The sequence below is a fragment of the Pseudorca crassidens genome, chromosome 6 (genome assembly GCF_039906515.1).
Source record: "Pseudorca crassidens isolate mPseCra1 chromosome 6, mPseCra1.hap1, whole genome shotgun sequence".
Taxonomy (NCBI): Eukaryota; Metazoa; Chordata; class Mammalia; order Artiodactyla; family Delphinidae; genus Pseudorca; species Pseudorca crassidens.
Genome location: NC_090301.1, coordinates 113,870,789 through 113,895,253, shown reverse-complemented (window position 1 = coordinate 113,895,253; position 24,465 = coordinate 113,870,789). Strand labels below are relative to the sequence as shown.

Sequence of the window (24,465 nt, the reverse complement as noted above, 5' to 3'; positions counted from 1 at the left end):
CTCTGGTTACCATATCTCTTTTTCTCCATGGTGAACACACAGAGTGTGGTGCTGTGTGCAGCCTGGGCAGAGAGTGGCCTCTTAACCCTTGAATCCTAAGTGACAGCCATCTGTCCAACATTCTCAGCCTGGCTGGCAGGACCCTCCAGCTTGGGCCTCACTTGCCTTAATGTTCTTTTCCAGCCACGTGTCAGTAGACTTCTCAGCATCTCTAGTGTATGGTAAAGCCCTTGGGTGTGGAACCGAAGCCTTCAAGCTGTTTATGTCCCTTCAGCCCAATGGCGCCTTTCTCATGAAGGAAATGTTCCTGTTGGATGACTGAAACTGGAATTTTGATCTTATATTTAAAAAAAAAAATTGATTGTCACTACTTTTTATCTGTAATAAATAGAAGTTGTGGCCAAGAAGCAACTACCCATTTTTGTAACAAGTAATTTCCAGTTGTCTACTGTTTTTCAAGGTTTCAGCTTCCCTTAGTCATGTACTTATCCTGAGCTCTACATTGAATGTCCTGTGTTTTTCCCCATCTATTAATTGGCTAAAGACATGTTTAACTTCTGCTCCTGCAGAATATGCTGATTTTTAGAATTTATTTTCAGTGACAACCACGTCACTGGATGAGAATATTTTACTGGAGAAATTTCAGCATCTCATTTTCTCACCCAGAGTGTTGGTTGGTTTGTTCGTTGTTGGTATTGCTTAGTAAAGACCACTGGCTTTTGGAAGCCCTGGGTTTGAATCCTGGATCTGCCGTTTAGTAGTATGTGGCTCTGGACTACTTATTTCACTTTTCTAAGGCTTATTTTATTTTTTTATAGTATTAAAACCAAAAACTGGCCGTATGTAATGATTGTGAAGATTAAATGAGAGAATGATGTTAAGGACTTAGCTCAGTGGCCAGTCCACAGATAATGCTTAATCAACAGTATCTATGATTATGATCAAGGTGGATATTATAAACTTTATTCATTCATTTATCCATCCATTCATCCAGTTATTATATCAAAGCCCTATATATTTAACTATGCAAACCATGGTGATATAAGTTATAAGCACTGGCAGTATCCATGGGTTTTTTTTATGTTAATCACTTAACCAACAAGCCTTTATTAAATATCCTTAATACTTGATACTCTGAGGAACTCAGGAGTACTATACACTCAGTAGTCCTTACAAGAGGTTTCTATGGAGATATAGCTACATATATAACAAAGAAGGACTGTATATAATTGAGAAATTGCAGACTACAGAACAGTGGTTCTCAGCCTGCTCTCAGCCGGCACGCATCCCAGCAACTGTGGTTCACAGGGACACACCTTCAGTTAATCATGGTTGTGCCAGCACCTGCTCTGCCCCCATTACTCAGCAGATTGCAAGAGTAAGTGTAGTGTGAAAACAGGGGTAGCTCTGAGCTCAGTATTTTTGTTTTGTTTTAAGTTGATTATTAGTGAATTTCAGCGCTTTCACTATCAGATAAAAATGATTTGGCTGAGATTGAGAAACAGTCAGAAAAGGGTCATAAAGTAGAATGCCTGCAGGGAGTGAGGTGAGCTGAATCTGAAAACCTACAGGAAGCCAACAGGGGAAAAACCTCAGTGAGCGGGGATCCGCTTGCCTTTTAAATGGGTCTGTGCCCACATCGCCCGAGGGAATCAAAGGACCCGTATTGCCAGCAACTCTGGTTTCTCAAACAACACAGACGTCTGGGATTTTATGTGAAATCTCTGGATTTTAATGTTGATTCAGACAATTTTAAAATGGTATGAGACACATCAAACACATCTGCTTTATCTCAAACTTACAGACCAAACTTTTAAGTTTTATACCCTAGTCAATGAAAATATGTTGAACATGCAATTCAGAATATAATTTATAAATTATATACATGTACTCAAAATGTATGAATTGAATGTTAATAATGCCTTCTTTCTTTTAGGAAAAAAGTATATCTAAACGGATGTTCTCACATTTTCCTTCTTCACCCTAGAGCACCACCTTGGTGTGCTGTCTGGACCCTGGGTGCTGGGGGTGTTAAAGGTCATGGGTAAGTGAAAAGACCTTCTCTCTTGTTCTCTCACCGCTGACACCCAAGATCCCAGTTCCCTTCCTCAAAGCAGCCACTATAAATAGTTGGGGGGGGGGGTTTCTCCTGTATTTTTCATTGTATATTAATTTATTCAAAGGAGATGTATTAATAGCTACTATGGACCAGGCCCTGTTTTGAGTACTCGGGGTCTTTCCTCATGGGTCTGTACCTGCTGCTAGGGGAGAGAGCTAATAAACAACTAAACATTCAATACACAATTAAATGTCAAGTGGTGATCAGTGCTATGAAGACAAGTAAGTCAGGGTGAGGTGAGAGACAAGGACAGGTAGGTGATGACGGGGGAGGGAGAGTACAGAGACAGGAACCAGGAAAGGTCCCTCTGAGGAGCTGACATCTGAGCAGAGATCTGGGTAACAGGCCAGCCTCAGCATCTGTGAAAAGCACTCTAGGCAGAGGGACCATGAGTTGTAGTAAGAATGAGCTAGAACAGGACGAGCATGAGGTCAGAACAGGATCACAGGAAGTTGTGGAGACCTGGTGAGGAGTCTGGTTTTATTTGACCTGATGAAGAAAACTTTAAAGGTTTTGAACGGGGCGGGAAGGGTGAGGGGGATGATGTCATTTAGTTTCTCTTTTAACCGGATGCCTTGGGCTGCTGTGTGGTGACTAGACCGAAGCAACGAGAAGGCTGCTGACCTAGTGTAGGCAAGAGGTGATGGTTTTCCTAGGACTAGAGCAACAGAGGGGTGAGATACGGATGGAATCAGGATTTTTTTTTTTTTTTTTTTTTTTGCCCCTCTGCCCACAGGATCTCAGTTCCCCGACAAGGGATTGAACCCGCACCCGCTGCAGCGTGGAGTCCTAACCGCTGGACCAGCAGGGAATTCCCAGAATGGGGATTTATTTTGAAGGTAAACTCAGCAGAGCTTTCTGATGAATTATTCTGTGCAGATACAAGCCTATATTTATATTTGCTGCTCCATTTTTAAAATGCAAATAATAGCTTAGTATACAAACTATTCTACATTTTGCTTTTTGTCACTTGATGTTAGACAGAGATTATTGTGTATCAGTCTGGATTAAATACACCGATCACTTTCTTCTCTGCCTTTTTTCTTTCGGTTGTGACTTGTACTTAAGTTAACATGCACATAATTTTAAAGACAAATATTTCTCTGTGGCCTTTTGTGAAACACAGCAGGTCCCCGTCCCCTCACATACCATTTACTCCTTCCCAGAGGCACCAGTTTCACCTCTTTCACCTGATTATTTTGGTATTTGCCTCCATTTTGCTAGATAACATTTTTGCACTGCTACTTCTTGACTTTCCAGTTTTAGATAAGATATCTTGATTTTCCATTCAGGAAGAGGATTGGAAGAGTAGGACTCAGCTCTCTTTTATCCTTCCTGCCCCACTACCTGTCCTCACTTTTTGTACTCTTTTTTCTCATAATTCGGTCAAATTGTAATTTTCATTAGTTCAATATGCAGTGTTAACTGGCTGATTTACGACTAATTAAACACTAATGACCACTAAATCTGTTGTAAATTATGGTTAGTTTTATTTGCTAACAACATTGTTATCCTCAGAGTTAATAATGGCCTATTTCTTTTCCTTTGCTTAGTTATCTTTATATTTGTCATGAAGTCAACACCAAAATCTTTAACAATTGTCTAAATCTTCTCTCAACATGTTCAGACACATCAGTGACATTTTACAAATTTCATTTTCTTAAAGAATTTTCTCCTAGAAACTTCTGCTAAGCTCTGTGGTAGATTGCTAACAGAAATGTCCAACAATTCCCTTTCTTGTAGCCATGTTCCTTTGCTCTGCAACTTTAAGTATACTCTCCACTTTAATTCTGAACTTGACCATGTGATTTGCTTTGGCCAATGAAATGTTAACAAGCACGGCACAGTAGTTGGAAAAGTCCTTGTGCTTTGGGCTCTTGGAGTCCTGCTGCCATGTGAAGAGTAAGGTTTACCTGCTGGATAAGGAGAGAAATATAGCCCAGTCACCACAGTGGCTCCAACCACCACCACCACTTGTCAGACATGTGAGTGTGGCCATCTGGAAACAATCAACCCCAGCTAACCTGCCAACAGACCACAGATGCGTGAATGACCCTAGCTAGGATCAGCCAGAAGAAATGCCAGGAATGTGTGAGCTTAATGGTTTGTTTTAAGCCACTGCATTTTAGATTGATTTGTTATGCAGCTCTAGGTAGCTGATACAAGCTGCAACATGGGTTGGTTTGCTGTGGGGTATAAATACTATCCTGGGACTCTCTTGACCATGGTCCTTGGACTGTCTTTTGCTTTTTTCCTATATTGGATCTCCTGTTTACCATAACCCACATCTTCTTATTGCTTGGTTTCATCCAGTGACTTCCCAAGAAAGGGTATATGATAAATAAATTGTTTAAGATCTTGCATGTCTAAAAATGTATTTTTAAAGAAATTTTCATATGTAAATGATAGTTTGGTTGGGTGTAGACTCTAAGTTGTTAACTATTTTCCTTCAGAATTTTGAAAGCCTTTCTCCATTGCTTTGTAGCTTCCAGTGCTCCTGTTCAGAAATTAAAAGTCTATGTCAAATGTTGATAAGACCACCACTCAATATCTGAAATAAAAGAACAAAGCTGAATTTAGTGCTTGCTATAGTAAAGGAGAGCTATGCTGCTCAGGCACAGTCTCTCCAAGCAAAGCAGACTGTTAAGCTTGTCTGGGGCTTTGGGGAAGCACAGAGTTCAGGGACTGGTGGACTCTCACAGGCTTCAGTGGGTTGCCATCTGCAGAATCACAGTTTCTTGGGTGTTTTTATTGGAGTGAGTCCATCCCTAATGGGCCAGTGGTCAGAAGTGAGCAACTCATGCTGATTGGTTGGTTTGCAAAGGCATGTTCATCTGTGGGTGTTGCTTTTGATTGAGTTAAGTGAGTTTAAAACCATTTAAATGGCCATTTGTTAACATGACCATAGAACAATCGCCTTCACCACGTTTGGGGGAACATTTTTATTCTCACTAATTACTGATCCTATGTGTATGATCTGGATTTTTTTTTTGTTCCTCTTTACAATCTTGCAGGATCTTCTCCTTGCCCTAAATGTTTGAAATTTCACAATGTTGTACCATTGTGAATCTGTTTTCACTTGGTAAATCTTTTGGTCTGGAAATTCAGATTATTAGGTAGCTCCTCCTCTCCATCTTCTCTACCTTTTCCTCTTTTTTAATGCTAATTTTCCGTGATCAGTTTCCTAATTTTTTTATCTCCTATTTTCCGTCTTTTTTTCTTTTTGCTGATAAAATTCCTCCACTTTATATTTTCACCTTTCTATCAAAGATTTTTATTTCTGCTATTGTATTTAATTTTCAAGACCTTCTTTATGTTTTTGGAACATTCCATTTATTTACTTGTTTGTTCATTTATTTGGGGGTAGAATTCTGTTCTTATTTCATAGTTACAGTCACTTCTCTCTGTGATGTTTTTGACATTTATTTGACCTTTATTTCTTCAACATTACTTTTTTCTCTTTACTTTATTTTCTATCTTCCAGGTTAGCTTTCTGTAGATACCTCATACATTGTCTTCATATTTGACAACACTTAAGAGTGTGATACTAAAATACTGACTGGAAGCTCTGAGGATGTGAGAGATGGGCTGGTCTGATGTGAATTTTCCTACATGAGCATCAGACTGGGCCGTTTAATTGGGAGATTTCTGATGTCAGTATTTTTCTAATGTCATGTCTTTCTTCATGGGCTAGTCATATATCCCAGAGAAGACTCTTTCAGTCTCCTGCCAGAAGGGCGAAGGTCTAGCTTTCAGTGTCCTGGACTCAGAACTGAGAAAGATGGATTTGGCATGTTATGTCTCCAAAGCAAATACACATACATTCATTTATTCCCCTGTTGTTAGTACAGCTCCCTCGCCTTCAACTGCACTGGTATTCTTCCATGCAGACCATCTATTTTACTTCATTATGAAAATAAACCATCATTCTTTGCCAGTGAAGGAAAGGTCAGTTTCTGGGATGCTGCTTGGATCTGGGAATCCAATTCCTTCTAAAACAGACTTCCCAACATTGCTCCTTATTAAATCTATACCCCTTTTATTTTCACTTCCACGAAGACCTGCTGCCATTAGTTTCTAAGTCTTTGGTTTTCTATAAATCAGATTAATTCCTAGTTTTCTCTACTGCTTGATTGAATTCAACTTTCTCAGCGCTGCTTATTCTATCACTATGTATTCATCTGCTTTCCAGCTTCCAAAACGATCCCTTCTGCAGCTCTCTCCATGTTTTGGGTTTAAGCCTGAAAACATCCCTTCACTGGTTGTGTTAGTGGGGTCTCAGGAAGGTGAGAAGGTAGAAGTACATGTTAAATCTCCTATCTTCACACAGAACCTGCTTTTTATTTTCTGTTTATGTGAAGTGTGTTAATGGCTTCATAATTGAATCTAGCTTATAATCTATGTGAGATCAATCTAAAACTGGTTTATGAAAGATGGCTTCAATTACAATAAGCATAAAGCAATGCTTTCCTCCTTAACACTACAGACAAGAAAAAATAATTTGGCACTAACCCAGTGAAGGGGGACCCATAATTATAAATCAAGATTAATATGCCTAGGAATATTCTTTACATTCATTTGTATGCCCTTGCTAAAATGCATATTGTATAACAAGCTTAATAAGAAAATTCCTAAGCCTGTGCAGACTTGTGGGAGAGGTGTGGTCATGCATAATCTCACACGAAAATCTGCCGAGGCAGTGCATCCTACAGAATTCATAATTTCCATTTTCATTCCACACAGTTGCTCAAAGCCGGAAACATACGTGTTCATGAACCTTTGCCGTGTTAATCACTTTTTCCTGTTGCACCACAAGTTTAATACAGGCTTCTCGGCAACCTGTCACTAGAGTAATCTGTTTACGAATCTTATGATAAATCACACACAAGGTAAGTTAAGATTGCTCTGTTAATTGCAGTCATTTTTCCCAGAGTTCTCCTCTTCTTTCCCTAAAACCAAGCCTGACAACAACACACTGAAACACTGGAAAACAAAAATAAACAGAATGTACATGTAGGCAGTTGTTCGGTTATTCTGTCTCCCCCTGAAGTAACTCCTTATCCTCTCCTGAAACCATTATCCACTCTCTCTTCCTAAAGACAGTCTTCTCTTGATCCTGCCACCTCTCGTAGGTTGCCTTGGACCTTCCAGTGGTCTTTTTGCACTTCCATCCTCTTTCATCCCTAAGCAGTGTTTACTGAGATCATTCACACCCTATTTATTGAAAGATAAATTCCAGAACAACTCAAACATAATGAGCCTCAGTAGGAAATCTTGATTTCCCACCTCAAACCCAAACCCTCACCTCTTTAACCATATGCTAGTTGGTAATAATAAAAGCTTATATAGAAGAGTTATTTAGCTATGGTGCTAAGTACTCTACATATATTAACTCTTTTCACTGTCACAATAATCCTATGAAATACAGTCGATTATTATACCCATTTTTATAAAGAAGAAAACTGAGGCCAGAGACTTTGTGTAATTTGCTCAAGGAAAAATCCCTGGTCAGTGGCCGTCCATATATGTGAACCGTACCCCCATTCATCCAGTTACCCAAGCCAGAAACCTAAGAATCAGCATTAATTTCTCTCTTTCCTTTTTCCTCTACATTCTTACCATCTTAGGCCAGGCTACTATCATTTCTCACCTGAACCAGTGTACCAGCCTTCCAACTATTTCCATTCATGTTCCTTATAGACTATTTTTCATATAGCCGGCACCTGAATTTGATAAATCCATAAACATAATGAGAGATTTTTAACAAACTTCTTTCAAAAACTGACTTCATGTCATCAACATAGTATGGATAAAGATGTATCTTTATTGTGTGGACAACACAACTAACGAACAAAGTCTGATGGACATTTGTGGGATACTGCCCACGCACAAGATAAGAGAATACACATTCTTTTCAACAACCCTTGGAACATTTACAAAACCTGACTATGTCCTAGGCCATAAGATGAGTTTCAGTAAATACCAAGTAAGGATTATCAAATAGACTACAATCTTTGATCACAATGTAATAAACTTCAAATTAGTAACAAAAAGATAATCATCTTCTCTGCGCTGTTTTCCCCTGTGCTCTAGGGAACTACAATTCCCAGGCTCCCTTGGGCTCTGACAATGGGAGACACTGGCAGCACTGACCTTAGGTTAGGAGGCAGAAAGGGGAAAGGCAGGATGTTTCCTTCTTCCTATGGATTGCCTCTCTTGGCTCCCAGCTTCTGTTGGGCAGTCCCCACTTTGGCTCTGACTCACTTCAGATGAAGTGAGTTTAAGCTTGGGTAAAGCCACCTCCTTCTGTTGTCCCTGCAGACCTAGAAGTGGTAATGACTTTCCGCTGTTGATAATCTCTGGATTGCCTCAGTGTCGCCGGTTGGCTTCTCAATCCATTGCCACCACGAAATCAATTCTCTGTATTAAATTCCTCTCCAGTCAAATCTATATATCTATATCTATATCCACCTATCTATCTATCATGACCAATATAACCCCATATATTTAGAAATTACATCTAAATAATTCATGAGTTAATATTTAGAAATGAGCAATTACCAGGGACTTCCCTGGTGGCGCAATGATTAAGAATCCACCTGCCAATGCAGGGGACACGGGTTCGACCCCTGGCCTGGGAAGATCCCACATGCTGTGGAGCAACTAAGCCCATGTGCCACAACTACTGAAACCCGTGCGCCCTAGAGCCTGCGTGCTGCAACTACTGAGCCCACGCACCACAACTACTGAAGCCCACCTGCTCTAGGGCCCGCGTGCTGCAACTACTGAAGCCTGCCCGCCTAGAGCCCATGCTCCGGCAACAAGAGGAGCCACCACAATGAGAAGCCCATGCACCACAACAAAGAGCAGCCCCGCCCCCCCGAACGCTCGCCGCAATTAGAGAGGCTGCGTGCAGCAACGAAGACCCAACGCAGCCAAAAATAATAAATAAATTTTTTTTTTAAAAGTGAGCAATTAAACTACATACCAACATTTTGGGATGTCGGTGAAGTATTACTTACAGGGAAATTTATATCTCAAAAAGCAAGATCTGATGTTGACCCTTCTGCAAGTTTGACTGACTTGTTTGTGCTATATTCACCACTCTATTTGTTTTAACACTTTTCCTTTCTTTTACCAATTCTGTTTAATTCTTTGATTATTGAAGCATCCATAGCTCTGTTAAAAACTTCCACTGACACTGTCCTATTGGCCTTGGAAACAATACTTTCATCATCCATGCCTGCCCCAGGCATTAACTCTATGCTGGTTTCTGTATCCTAAAATTTGTATCTCTTGCCTTGGCTTCTCTTCTGAACACCATTCCCACGTTTACAGTTGTGTATTGGACACACTACACGTTTTTCAGAACACCAAATTTGACACGGCTAAACCTAAATTCATCATCCTGCTCCCCAGCCTCTAGAATCTGCTGTTCTTCATCCTCTGTGTGACCCTGTCACCTTCCCAAATACCCATCCTAGACACCTACAAGGCAGAGACCGCCGCTCTTTCATAGTAATGGCTTTTGTTCCAAGCACAGACCCTGACGTGTAACGAGTAGGCAATCAATACATTTTGAATCATCAAAAGACTCCACCCTCTCTCTAAGTCCATATCCCTATTTTTTATAGCTCTGTAATGCCTTCTCAAATCCATACTCTGCTTTCTATTTTCATGTGACTAGTCTTCTTGACTGCTTACCTAGAGAAACTCTGAGAGTTAAATTATAGCTAATCTCATAACGGTGTTCAACAAACACCACCTTAAAAACAAAATGCTTCTTAGCTAGAAAAGCAGGACCTGACTGCGGGGTTCTTAATGAGGTTAACGTAATTGAGAAAGAATGTGTTGACCCAATGGGGAGTTGGTATGCGGAAAAGACTGCAAAGGCTAATTATGCCAGCAGAGCCTAGTCAAGCTCTGCTCAGGATATCTTTCTGTCCCAGGACGCAGCTCCCTCTGGGGATGCACAAAGCCCAGTTGTTTCAACTTTTTGTTGTTGTTGGATTTAACTTCTCTAGAACCAAACCTAACCAACCCCTATATTTCTGGCAGTCCCACAGCTATTCCTTCAATTAGCCAGGCTCAGAATATAAAAATTATCTCTGATTCCCCTCTAGTCCTCACGTCTCTTAATACTGGATTGATGCTTTTTCATTCTTACTCTTTTTCTTTGTCTTATTTTACTCCTCTGTCCCCTCTGCCACCCATAATTTATAAGGCACTCATTAAAACATACCCAGGCCAGTCCTTCAATTAGATCTCTTTGCCTCTTTCCACCCCTCCTGAGGGTCCTGCCCACAGCACCAGATTCCTCATCCTCTTGATGCCTTTTACTGCATAATGACTTAACGACTGAGGAACAAAGATTCCCAGCATCCTTTCCATCCTGGTTTTTCAAATAGGCACTGCCTTCCTCAGCGAACCCCGTGGTTCCCCGCTGGGCAGCATCACTGTGGGTTTTGGGCAGGTGGCTTTCTCCACCCTCTCCTGAACAGACTGTGCTCACACTGGCCCCCCTGCCTTTACACTCAGGGTGCCCAGTCACAGCCACACTTCAAAGTCCCATTTCCTCCTAAAAACCCCTCTTGATATCCCTGGTGACACTGAATCCTTCCTGAAGCTCTGGCCTTCTTTAGGTCCAAGGACATTTAGGTGAGATGGATTTTCCATGAAGCTAATGAGGCTTACACTTGAAGGCCCCCTTCCTTGGCCAGCCCCCTCCAAGACTGGATACCTAATTTTTATTTATACTTTAGTATTTTTTCCTGAAAGAAGATCTTCCAAGTTGTAAAAGCCTGGGGTCCTACATAATCTGGATCTGTCCCTAAATTTAGGCAGTTAATTCTATTCTTTCCTTGAAGTATTTTCTGATTGGTTAGTGTACGACAAACTTGTTTTCCCAGCTTGGTATGAGCTTCTTGCTACATAATGTTGTATAGTGTATAATGTGGTAGTTAAAAGGGTCATCAGTGGAGTCCCCCAGGCCTATATCCAAAATTACCTCTGCCATTTCCTAGCTCTGCGGCATGTTTTATTTCTCAGCTTGATTGAACCTCAGTTTCTTTATCTGTTAAGTGGGAATGATTATAGCGAGGGCTGCATTATAACTTTCTGAGGCCCAAGGCACTTTTGCCCTCATGGGATGCTCACTCCATAAAAAAAAAATCATAAATTATATTTTACAGCCATGTGAGTATAAAGACTAATATCCAGGGAAGATTATATTCCTTTATTTTCCCTTTTGATTCTAAAAGAAACTAAAACATTTTCATGGACCTCTAACAGTATTGTGGACCCTAGGCATAGTACCTAGTGAGCATAATGGATAAGTTGGTCCTGACTGCAGTCTCCACACAGTAGAAGTCTGGCAAATAATAAAAGAGACAATGCATGTAAAGCATTTAATAAAGTACCTGACACACATTAGGTGCTCAATAGATGCTAGCCATTATTATTTTTGTTATTGTTACATTCCTCTTTTGTATCCTTCACAATGAACAAAAGAAAATAAAAGTTTACTAAATTAATTTACTAGAGCATATTTTACACTAAGCTATTTGTAGTGTTAAAAGATAAACTGAGACATACTAAAAAGTTAAAAAGTTTGTTTGAGCAAAAATCCATTGGAATCGGGCAGCACCAAACCGGAAGTGGTTAAGAACCACTTCACACACAGGAGCTAAGGGAAAGACGTTTATAGAGAAAAGGCGGAAAGAAAGCAAGGAAACAATTTGAGTGGCTATAGCTTTAAGTAGTTGCCTTGTTTGGGAAAGCCTAGTTGGCTTTTTTTTTTTTTTTTTTTTTGCGGTAAGCGGGCCTCTCACTGCTGTGTCCTCTCCCGTTGCGGAGCACAGGCTCCGGACGCGCAGGCTCAGCGGCCATGGCTCACGGGCCCAGCCGCTCCGCGGCATGTGGGATCTTCCCGGACCGGGGCGCGAACCCGCGTCCCCTGCATCGGCAGGCGGACTCTCAACCACTGCGCCACCAGGGAAGCCCCTAGTTGGCTATTTGTGATAGGTTGTCCTTAGGTTTTGATTTATTCACCTGGATGCATTTCAGGCTTAGGTTTTGGTTTGCTTACATAGGCTACTAAGGTATTAAAGCCACATCAGTCTAATGGCCTTCTTGTTTAATTAATTTAACAGTAGCAATAGGCGTTGGGAAACAGAAATATCACTTTATTGTGTATCGTACTATACAATATCAATTAAAGCAGGGTATTATGTGTTTGCTTAAGTTTCCAGATTTGATGCACACCCTGTATTTACAAGAAGTGACTGCCTGCCAAGAAGGTGCTCAGGTACCTTCAACTTGAATTTCCCAGCAGAGACTCTTAAATATTAGATTCTCAGACTCCGCTCAGGAGATTCTAGCTCTGTGGCTCTGGAGTGGGATCTGAAATTATGGCAATTTTGAAGAGCAGCTAGCTTTGTTGGAAATCGTCATCATAGGCAGAGCAGCAGAGGACAGTGGTGGCTGAAAGGGTGGCATGTGAGGCTATAGCTAACCCCTTCCCAAACTCTGTAACACCCACCTCCCAAGAATATGAAAATAGTGTGCCTGCTATGAAAATTCAGGTTCAAGTCAAGTTCCCTAGGCATTCTCTTCCTGACCAGATTGCATCTTTAAGCCTCCTTAGTAAAGTAGGTCTGGAGTCACCAGCAGAAGAGATATAATCTTGATGACAAATTGAAATTATAATGGATTAACCACAGTTCAGGCATACAAAAATGGAGTCAGGAGGCCATCGAGGATCTGGTCTCAGACACATCTCTGCACCAATGAGAACTTGAACTTTCTTTGAACTGTACCAGACCCAAAGACACTACGAGCTGTATTCAGAACGACACTTGCCAGCTGCAACCTTATGGTCTCAAGGTCTCCCCTTGTAATTATGCAACCCTTTCAGACCCCAACCAGCCCTTCCTTAACAAGCACCCTTACTTCTTGCCAGCTCCAATTATAATTCTTGATAAACAATTCATGTAACTAGCAGTAACCTTCAGTTTTTACCTTTGTAAGCCTCCTGCATTTTGTAGTCTGGCAGAACACAATTCAAGTGCTTCTTGAACCTGTGTCTCCCAGGTTGCAGTCCTAACGAACGCCAAATTAGCACCTTTTTATTTCAATCGGGTCTCCGCTTCGAAAATTTTGGTTAACAACCCCTATTGTAGCTTTTAAGGAACTTCCAGGATAGATGTACACACAACACTAGGATGGCACATTTTCAGGACCGATTAAGTACTGCAAGCATTGAGCATTCATTCAAAGGAGGAAGTAATCACTACAGGCTGAGTTGTTGGGAGAGGCCTCACAGTGAAGAGTGACTTGAGCTGAATCATGGAAGAAGGTAGACCTAGGATGTGTCATGGTCGGGAAGAAAGCACACTGGACTGGGGATCAGGTGGTCTAGGAATAAACCTGGCTTTGTCATTCACTAGGTGGGTGTCTTTGACAATAAAGATATAGAAAAATATAAACCTGTCAACATCTCCTCTAAACAAAAGAAATCTGATATAAGAATATTAATATTTGCGAAAATATCATTTAATTCAAAAAGCATTATTGAGAACAAAGAAGGATACACATTATGGTAAGGAATCGTCCACCAGGAAGATAGAATCATCATGAACTTGCATGTACCCCCTCCCCCCCAAAAAAAACAGCCTTGAAATATGTTAATCTCCAAACTGGGAGAATTAAACACATATCTATCAGATAATTATAGGTCACGTATTTAAAACATTAATAAGCATAATGAATAATGGATTTGAACAAAAAGAAGCAGAAACTGAAGCACAGAGCTGTGAAATAACTTGCCCAAGATCATATAGCTAGTAAGTGACAGAGCCTAGACTCAAACCCAGGAAGTCTTCTACTGCCAGCCTGCAGCTACAGTGGCATTATGAAAATGTATTTACATAAAAATATTCAAAATAAGTCAATTAAGCATTCAATATTCAACTCAACACGTTAGAAAATAAAGAACAAATCCCCCAAAGAACAAACAAAAATTATCAATACCAAAAGCTGGTTCTTTGAAAAGCCTTATAAAGTAGATTTCTTAAAATATTGACAGAGAAACTCACAGAGAATAAAAATGTAAGAGAGAGACAGATGTGAGCAAAGAAGGGGACATAATTAGAGAAATAGCAGAGATTTTTTAAAATTATAAATGAATAGTATAAAGAACTTTTTGCCAATTAATTGAAAACTAAAAGAAAGTGTATTTTTCTAGAAAACAAAACTTAACAAAATTGCCAAAAAAAAATGAATGAAACAATACCCAACAAAGAAATGGAAAGTAGTCAGGACTCTCCCAGTACTCCTCTCTCCACTTACAAAAAGAGAAGGTGCAGACAATTTTATGGTGTATTTTAACAACCCTTTAAAGAAATGATAATCCAAAGTTTTTAGCGATTTACAAGGAGAAAGCGGAAGAGAAAGAAAGCCATGAACTTTATTTTATGAAGATATAATTACCTTGACACCAAGATGTGGCAAGGGCAATACAAGAAAAGGAAATTAAAGATTAAAATTTTCTAAGTAAAATATTACCAAAGAGGCCTTTAGTCTGAGTCACAGTGGAATCTATTTGCCATGTGGAAGTAGAAAGAAGGCAGAGGGGGTCTTAACTCAGTGAAACTGCTGTGTTCTCCTCACTGACCAGTTTCCCAGATTATGAAGAGTGGGGCATCCCCCAACATGCAAAGACAATTTTTTAAATTGGATCCTTCTATGACCTGAAGAAATGTGTTCTTATTTTCCAGTGCCATTACCACTGATACTTTGCAATTCTTCTTGATCTTGGGTAGGGTGGAACATGCCCAAGTTACTGTTCACCATTATAACCTCACCAGGATACCGTACAGTCTATACTAGATTACCTGAAGCCTCAAGAATTTTGCTGGAACCAATGACTCCAAGCTCCTTCTACAGCAGATTGCACAACAGGACTGCTTTTGGTTTGAGCTGCTTTTGTTCCTCCTCTTTGGTCACATGCCTTATTATTTCTATTTTTATAGTCAACGCTTGGCTAAGTAGCAAGTTCACAAAAGGTTCTTGCAGGCTGTCATTTGTCAAAATCTGTTTTAGTTTTAATTAATTAGTTAATTTAGTCTTCTTTATGCTGTGGATAAAAAGGCTCCCTGTATCAGAGATGGTACTTAATATGTTTTAGCTTTTCCTGCTTTTCAACAATAATCCAGTTGATAAGAGTCTTAAGAGCCATTTTATTTTATAGAATATATATAATTTTATAATTTGCTATTTGCATATGGAAGACAGTATTGAATATCCATTAGGAATAAGGGCTTTGGAGTCAGAAAAGGTGGGATTTAAATCTTGGTTCTTATAGAAAATGGTCTGTTTTTTTTTGTCTTTCGCCACCCTATGCGCCATACAGGATCTCAGTTCCCCAACCAGGGTTCAAACCCGTGCCCCCTTGCATTGGGAGCATGGAGCCCTAACCACTGGACCGCCAGGGAAGTCCCCCCAATTGTTAATAGAGGTTACCTCTGGCATGGAGCAGGCACTCCACTTTTACTTTACGCCCCCCCCCCGGATTATTTTAATGAGCATGTATAACTTTTGTAACTTGAAAAGAAGAGAAGGGAAGGAAAGGAATAGGAAGAGAGCTAATTTCTGTGACCTGAGGCAAACCATTCTGCCTCTCTGTACCACAGGTTACTCATGCATTCTGTGGAGAATAGTGAAGGGTCATTATGAGGAATACAGGAGCTAATGCATATAAAGCATTTTGCACTTCACTCGGCACAAATTCAGCATCTAGTAAATGTTAGCTCTTACCCCTAGGCAAAGTGCTTAACTCAATATCTGGCATGTAGTAAGCGCTCCAAAAATGGTAAGTAGTCGAACAAACAAGCAAAACATGGCAGGTATTCTTTCTTTTTTCTTCCAGTTTTACTGAGATGTGATTGACATACAGTAATGTATAAGCTTAAGGTGTACAGCATAATGATTTGAACTTCCACAGTAAATTTAGTGACCATCCATCATCTCCTATAGATACAAAATTAAAGAATAGAAAAACATTGTTTCCTTGTGATGAGAACTCTTAGGGTTAATTCTCTTAACTTTCACATACATAGCATACAGCAGTGTTAGTTGTGATTGCATCCCTAGTACTGATTTATCTTCGAACTGGAAGTTTGTACCTTTTGACTGCCTTCATCCAGTTCCCCCTTCCAGCCCCCGCCCCTACCTCTGGTAACCACAATCTGATTTCTTTTTCTATGAGTCTGTTTGTTTTTGAAGTAAAATTGACCTACAACACTATGGTAGTGCACAGCGTAGGGATTCAGTATTTCTTAAATTTCAAACTGATCACCACAATGAGTCTAATTACCATCTGTCACATACAAAGATATTACATAATTACTGACTATATTCCCTACACTGTGCATTTCATATCCATGACTCACTTATTTTGTAACTGGAAGTTTGTACCTCAATCTCCCTCACCTATTTCTCTCCTCCTCCCACCCCCACTCCAAATCGTAGGTATTCTTACTAACTGTATTTTTAAATTTTATTTTGCTCCTTCTTTTTTATGGCTAGAAGGTTTTCCTTGTATTTTGCTTTGAGCTATTTGCAGTTGGTTCTTTGTTTTAAAGAAAAAGTAGGCCCAAATTGAAGGACAGTCTTCGAAGTAACTGGCCTAGACTCTTCAAAAGTGTTAATGTCGTGAAAAATAAAGGAAGATTGAGAATCTATTAATGCTAGTTATTTCTGATATTGATCAGTGAATATTCACTAATATCTGAAATTATGTTAAAATAATTAGTTACTAAATAAATGTAGATAATGTAGAAACACTGTGATCCATCGCTAATAGGATGTAAATTGATATGACTTCCCTGAAGGATACTTTGGCCAAACCTTTCAAAAACAGAAATGCACACACTCCTTGACCCAGAAATTCCACTTCTAAGAAATTATCCTGCAAATATGCTTCTATTGGAGTAAAATGAAATGATACAAATAAAATGGTATATTAATTGTATGAGCAAAGTTTAGAAACTCACTGGACCATCAGTAATGGGATGCTTAAATAAATTATGATAGACTCATACAGTAGAGTAAAATAGACTTAATAGACTGCTTTAAATATACTTTTCTGGAAGGAATTCCAGGAGAAGGGAAGTTAAGAGAATAAGGCAAAGTATAGAACATTGGGCAGAATGTGCCCCCATTTGTGTGTGGGGAAAATGTATGTATGTATGCAAGTATATACATTGATTTTATATGCAACTATTTGTATTTTAAATGTACATATACATATATTTGTATACTTACATATGTCTATGTACATACTTTTTTTTTTTTTTTTTTTTTTTGCGGTACGCAGGCCTCTCACTGCTGTGGCCTCTCCCGTTGCGGAGCACAAGCTCCAGACGCGCAGGCTCAGCGGCCACGGCTCACGGGCCCAGCCGCTTTGCGGCATGTGGGATCTTCCCGGACCGGGGCACGAACCCGTGTCCCCTGCATCGGCAGGCGGACTCTCAACCACTGCGCCACCAGGGAAGTCCTATATACATACTTTTTAATACATTCATATATGTATGTATTTGTAAATGCATAGAATTGAGAAAACTGTGAGCTCCAGAGAGGAGACTGAGTTCCCAGGAGATGGAGGGTGGGTGAGACTTATTTACCTTGGTATGTTACCATTTTGTGTTTTTTGTGTTTGGGGCAGTATACAGGTATTACCTATGAAAAAAAACCCCAAAACTAAAGAATATAGAGACAATGCAGAATGTTGGAGAGCCAATCTGAAATCAGTTGGAAGGAGTGAACATTTGTCAACAGCGTGAGTGCAAGCAGATGGAAAGAGAACTGTACTGAACAATTCTCCAAATATAGAAACAGTCTACTGGAGAAAGTCAGACAAACATGGCGTGTCCAAAAATCTGTTTCCAGTTTAAAGCTTATCTTTTTACGGAGTGAGGATTTTCACATGACCCATTTCTTCTTTTTTTTGCAAAACTAAGGTAAAGGGGTTGATTTTATTGTATGTGAATTAAACTTCAATTAAAAATATACTGAATTTTTAAGAAGTTAATGATGATGACACAGTCATACCATGGAATACTGCTCAGCAATAGAAAGTAAGGAATTACTGATACACACACAAGTTGGATGAATCATCAAGGCATTGTGCTAACTGAAAAAAGCTTGTCTCAAGAGGTTCCATGCTGTAAGATTCCATTTATATGGCTTTCTCAGAGACAAAACTGTAAAAAGGAAGACAGATCAGTGGTTTTCAGGGACTAGGAGTGAGTGACTGTAAAGGGATGGTAAGAGAGAGTCTTTTTTAGAGGGTGGGTGACGGGATTGTTCTGTATCTTGCTCGTGGAGGGTAGCTGCATGAATCTATACATGTGGTAACATTCATAGCACTTTACCTCAAAAGAAAAAATCAAAATAACTATATGATAATTTATAAAATAAAAATGTTTTAGGTTAAAACACACACACCCCCCAAAATGTGGGGATTCTTGCAAGAGCATAGCTCCAAGGTAGAGTTCATAATTTTAGCATTTAAATTTTGATTCTGTACCAAGAGTCAACAGGGTTTTGCTGGTGATTTGAAATTGTAGTCACATTGTCCTTTTCAACATGGCAACCTTAACCCTCTCCATGATTCTCTCAGAAAAAGTCAGGAAGTAATTCCAGAATCTCATCATTACCAGAACACAGTGGCTACACACAGTACTTTCCCTCCCATGTGAATGTGCCAGCCTAGTAGACATTGGTGGATGGTCACGACATACCCGGTAACACCGTTTTACAGTTCATTGTTACAACACAGCCCAGGTGCTGGCATGAAGATAACTCAACAGAAGTGAAGAGCCACAGATTCTAGGGCAGTGTCAGATCTAGAAAAGCAATCACAGCACCAGTTCCTTTTCCCACAGTGGCTTAGCAGCTTCACGACTCTCCAAGGTAGAGAGGAGAATCAAGTCAAACGGGCCTTGAAGACAAGGCATGAAATACCAGAGGTCATCTTTGTTCCTGGTTGTGACACTAAACAAGTATTTGCTGATATAAGCTATTACACATTCTCCCCACTTCTTACCTAAGCAGTCAAAAGTTAGCTCTTTTCTTGGAGACGTAGATAGGGCAAAAATCCTACCTAGCATTCTTTTTCTTTTCTTAATTCTATGTATTTATTTTTTAATTGAAGCATGGTTGATTTACAATATTGTGTTAGTTTCAGGTGACAGCAAAGTGATTCAGTTACGTGTATATGATTTTTTTCAGATTATTTTCCATTATAGGTTATTACAAGATATTGGATATAGTTCCTGTGTTACACAGTAAATCCTCGTTGCTTATCTATTTTATACATAGTGATGTGTATCTGTTAATCCCATACTCCTAATTTATCCCTCCCCCTTTCCTCTCCCCTTTGGTAACCATAAATTTATTTTCTATGTCTGTGACTCTGTTTCTGTTTTGTACATAGATTCATCTGTATTATTGTTTAGATTCCATGTAGAAGTGGAATCATATGATATTTGTCTTTCTCTGTCTGACTTACTTCACTTAGTATGATACTCTCTAGGTCCATCCATGTTTCTGCAAATGTCATTATTTCATTCTTTTCTTTCTGTTTTTTTGCGGTATGCGGGCCTCTCACTGTTGTGGCCTCTCCCGTTGCGGAGCACAGGCTCCAGACGCGCAGGCTCAGCGGCCATGGCTCACGGGCCCAGCCGCTCCACGGCATGTGGGATCTTCCCGGACCGGGGCATGGACCCGTGTCCCCTGCATCGGCAGGCGGACTCTCAACCACTGCAGCACCAGGGAAGCCCTGATTCTTTTTTTTTTAAGATGCCTTTCCTTTTATTTTTTTAAATTTTTAATATTTATTTGTTTATTTATTTACTTATTATTAATTTATTTATTTTGGCTGCGCCGGGTCTTAGTTGCGGCATGCGGGATCTTTAGTTGCAGTATGTGGGCTCTTAGTTGCAGCATGCGGGCTCTTATTTGCAGCATGCGGGATCTAGTTCCCTGAACAGGAATCAAACCCGGGCTTCCTGCATGGGGAGCATGGAATCTTAACCACTGGACCACCAGGGAAGTCTCTATTTCATTCCTATTTATGGCTGAGTAATATTCCATTGCATATATGTACCACATCTTCTTTATCCAGTCATCTGTTGATGGACACTTAGGTTGCTTCCATGTCTTGGCTATTGTAAATAGTACTGCAATGACTCTTGGCATGCATTTATCTTTCTGAATTAGAGTTTTCTCTGGATATCTGCCCAGGAGTGGGATTGCTGGATCATATGGTAACTCTATTTTTAGTTTTTAAAGGAATCTCCATAGTGGCTGTATCAACTTACATTCCCACCAACAGTGTAGGAGGGTTCCCCTTTCTCCACACCCTTTCCAGCATATATTATTTGTAGATTTTTATTCTTTCATAACCTACTTATTTTACACATTTGTCCTAGACTTCTTCCCAGATAACCCTAGAAAAAGCCACTTGTTATGGAGCAAAATGGGCCGATGGATTGAATTATCCCTCCACTGAGGAAGAAACTATCCTGAGAAGGCTGCATAAAGTACTTCCTGGTTGAAAGGGCTCTGGCGTCAGCGTCTTGAATTTGAATCCCAACTCTGAAATGTATCCGTTGTGCGACCTTAAGTAAGTAACTAAACTTCTCTGGCCTCAGTTTTCTTAACTATAGGTGCTAAAGGGACTTACTGAACTGGGCATAAGATTAAATGACATAATGCCTATAATGTGTCTCGTACGATGTTTAATGCATATTCAGGACGTGTGCACCATTTTCACCTGTGAGGTCATTAATGTGACCAGGAAGGGGTGGGAGTTTCCAGGAAGGTGTTTAAATCCCTTTTGCCGCCCAGTTCCTCTACTGTGTTTAGGGTGACCTACCACATTCCCAGTACAACTTGGCCTGCTTCCCTGCTAGGCTGGTTCCCATCCCCTTATGTCCTTTGCTGAGCTGCCAATCAATCTGGGAAACTAATCATCACAGAGATGTTAGTGACTTTATTTGACTTCTCCACTTAGAGAGTGGTGGCTTAAGAAGTGTACTTTAGGCAGGGAGCAGCTGGGGCCAATCAGCAGCCTTCAGGTAATACCTCTTTCCATACAGGTCAGCCCCGCAGCCTGGGCTGTGAGTTGGCCACCCACCTTACACGACCGGCTGGTTGGGTAGGTGGGTGAGGCCACCCTTCTCATGCTCCAGGGTCCTGTGCACATTGATGACACCCATCTTTCTGCTTCCCTTCTTTCCTTTCCTTTCCGTCCCAGATCAGAGTGCAGTAGGGCTCATTAAAGCTTTATAGGGATAGTGCCAATAAAGAACTTCAGGAACTGGGCTTGGTCTGGAGAAGACGTATTAGTTAAGATCAACTGTGTACGCTCTGGGAGTCTTTGGGTGGCCACTCCTTCCATTGGTGTTTAATATTTATTGCTTCCTCATAATCTTGGAGCTGCTATCTTGCCAGTTTTAGGAAGACTGGGGAAAAAGTCCTCTAAATATTTGTTTTCTACCGCATAATATAGTTACTCTTTGGCTTGAAATTTTGAGTTTTGTGTTTCTTATATAAATTATGAATAAAAAAAATAAATAAAAATCAGTACTGCTTTCCGGCCAAATATAGATTATTGTGCAACAGTATCCTATGTATAAGAATATCAGAGGAAATTGGAAGGGTTATTCCTAGATGAATTTGACACAACACAATGATAACACAGTAGTAATAATGGAACTATGAATGAAAAAAGAATCCGTAAGTCCCCAGAACCTGTGAACACGATGGTACACAGCAAGGGGGAATTAAGGCTGCAGATGGAATAAAGGTTGCCAAGGGGTAAGAAGTGGATTTATGTAGACATATGTTGCCACGTCCCTTTCCTATTCAATTGTTCCCTAAAAAAACATATTTCTCTCCTTCACCTGCACATGTACTTTCTATTCTCAGTCCTTTCAAATATGCCATATTCTCTCCCAACCTCAGGGCCTTTGATCATTCTCTCATCTACTGGTTAAGTCCTGTTGTTCCTGAGATCACAATTTCAGGTTGATTCTTTCAGGAAGTCTTCCCTCATTTCCTCCACGATAAGACTACCATAGCAGTACTTCCCTGGTGGCACACTGCTTAAGAATCCTCCTGCCAGGTGGGAGGGAGGGAGATGCAAGCGGGAAGAGATATGGGAACATCTGTATATATATAACTGATTCATTTTGTTGTGAAGCTGAAACTAACATACCATGGTAAAGCAATTATACTCCAATAAAGATGTTAAAATGAAAAAAATAAATATATATATATATATATCAAACTGAAAAAAAAAAAAAAGAATCCTCCTGCCAATGCAGGGGTCACGGGTTCAAGCCCTGGTCCGGGAAGATCCCACATGCCGCGGAGCAACGAAGCCCGTGCGCCACAGCTACTGAGCCAGCATGCCACAACTACTGAAGCCCACATGCCTAGTGCCTGTGCTCCACATCAAGAGAAGGCACCGCAATGAGAAGCCCGCGCACTGCAATGAAGAGTAGCCCCAGCTCGCCACAACTAGGGAAAGCCCGCGCACAGCAACGAAGACCCAACGCAGCCAAAAAAAAAAAACAGATTACCATAGCAACCTGTGTGTCTTCATCTTGGTATTTCTCACACTGAGTTGTAGGCTGTTTACCTGCTAGGTTCACCTCCCTCCTCCAAGACTGAGAGCTCTATTAGGTAGGGGATATTTCAGTATTTTTCATTATTGTGTCATCAGCACCTAGCACTACCTGGCACAGAGTAGGAACAATACATATCTGTCGAGAAAAGATCTCTCCATCCTATGGCAAAAGCAATAAATATGTAAACTTGGCTGGCTATTGACTCTTTTCCAAATGCCTGAAATCTGAGAGCTCAAAGCAGTTTTTATATCTGAATGCCACATAGCAAAGAAAGGGCTCTCTTTGAAGTTAGTGGGCCCAGAGAGGGTCTGTTATCTATAGACCTACCTCCTACCTGCTGCTGGAGGAATTTGTCACAATTCTGAAGAGTATCGAAGAAGGTACAGTTCCCGGAAAAATCAAACCAGTGATCTTTCCAGAGCCCCTCCTTTTAGGAACCCAGTACAATCCGTCTATTCATCTTTCTGGTAATGATTTTTTTTTTTTCCTCCTCAAAGCACTCAATTCATTTTCCATCACTGGCATGTAATCCAGAAATAATAGAGGTCAGCCTAGTATAACTCATATCCAAAAAGGGAAAGTACCGACACCCTGAAAGAAAAGCTCTGAATTAAGTATTCCCGAAAATAAATCGGGGGATATGAAAAGGCCTATTCAGTAGATGATGCCTCTTTTTGTTGTTTATTATAAACATGGTTCCCCAATAGAAAGAGTTACATTTGAAAACACTGCTCTGGGAGTCTTTGTGATTATATCCCAGGATTCAAATGTGAACATTTCTTCTTATTCTATTTTCTAATAAAACTTTACTCAGAGGTGCTAAAATTTGAACCCTTTTTTTTTTTTTTTTTTTTTTTCAGTATGCGGGCCTCTCACTGTTGTGGCCTCTCCCGTTGCAGAGCACAGGCTCCGGACGTGCAGGCTCAGCGGCCATGGCTCACGGGCCCAGCCGCTCCGCGGCATGTGGGATCTTCCCGGAGCAGGGCACGAACCCGTGTCCCCTGCATCGGCAGGCGGACTCTCAACCACTGCGCCACCAGGGAAGCCCTGAACCCATTTTTAAAAACCCTAAACTTCCACTGTGTGGTGTGTGTAGTCAAAGCCAATGACCAGGGTCCCGGTGAACATGTAACGTGAGCGAGAAATAAACCTTTTTTTGTTGTTTTAGCCACTGGGATTGGGGGGTTCTTTGTTTCTGTAAAAGGAGTGATAATTTCCTGTCAGCCCTTTGAGTTCAAACCTTGTTGAGAAGTGGACACAAGAATCAGACAGTTGGAGAACAAAATACTCAAAGGGCCAGTTTGGAGAATGGAGCGTAGATATTAACCAAAATCGGGTTCCCTAACGGCTTTCCCTCTAGATTGACCCTACCCATCCCAAACTTCAAGGCTCCCCATTCCAAGGCCAGATCCTGACATAGAAAGCTTACCTCATGGAGAAATAGAATGAGAGATTCTTGAGGAGAGGTAGGGCAGAGAAGTAACAATGAAGCACAGGGGCTAAGGTGAGCATGCCCAGTGCCTGCTTCCCATCACCAGTCAGGAAGGCACCTGTCCAGGGGAAGAGTTCCCATCCTTCCCCTTCTTGAGGTGGAAAAACCCACAGTTGAAATAATGGAATGTTGATCCAGTTAATAAACATAAGGGC

At 40.6% G+C, this 24,465-nt stretch overlaps 1 protein-coding gene across 4 annotated transcripts in view; it reads left to right on the top strand.

Moving 5' to 3' along the window:
- SLC35F5 (solute carrier family 35 member F5) overlaps window positions 1-24,465 on the top strand; it is a 182,371-nt gene that overhangs the window by 45,704 nt on the left and 112,202 nt on the right. For 2 of the 4 annotated variants that reach the window (XM_067742139.1, XM_067742140.1), the window contains exons 3-5: window positions 1,988-2,044; window positions 2,856-2,958; window positions 20,614-20,807. The gene's annotated coding sequence lies outside the window, so the exon portion shown is untranslated. The remainder of the gene's footprint in view (window positions 1-1,987; window positions 2,045-2,855; window positions 2,959-20,613; window positions 20,808-24,465) is intronic. The other 2 variants (XM_067742143.1, XM_067742144.1) reach the window with 1 other exon arrangement.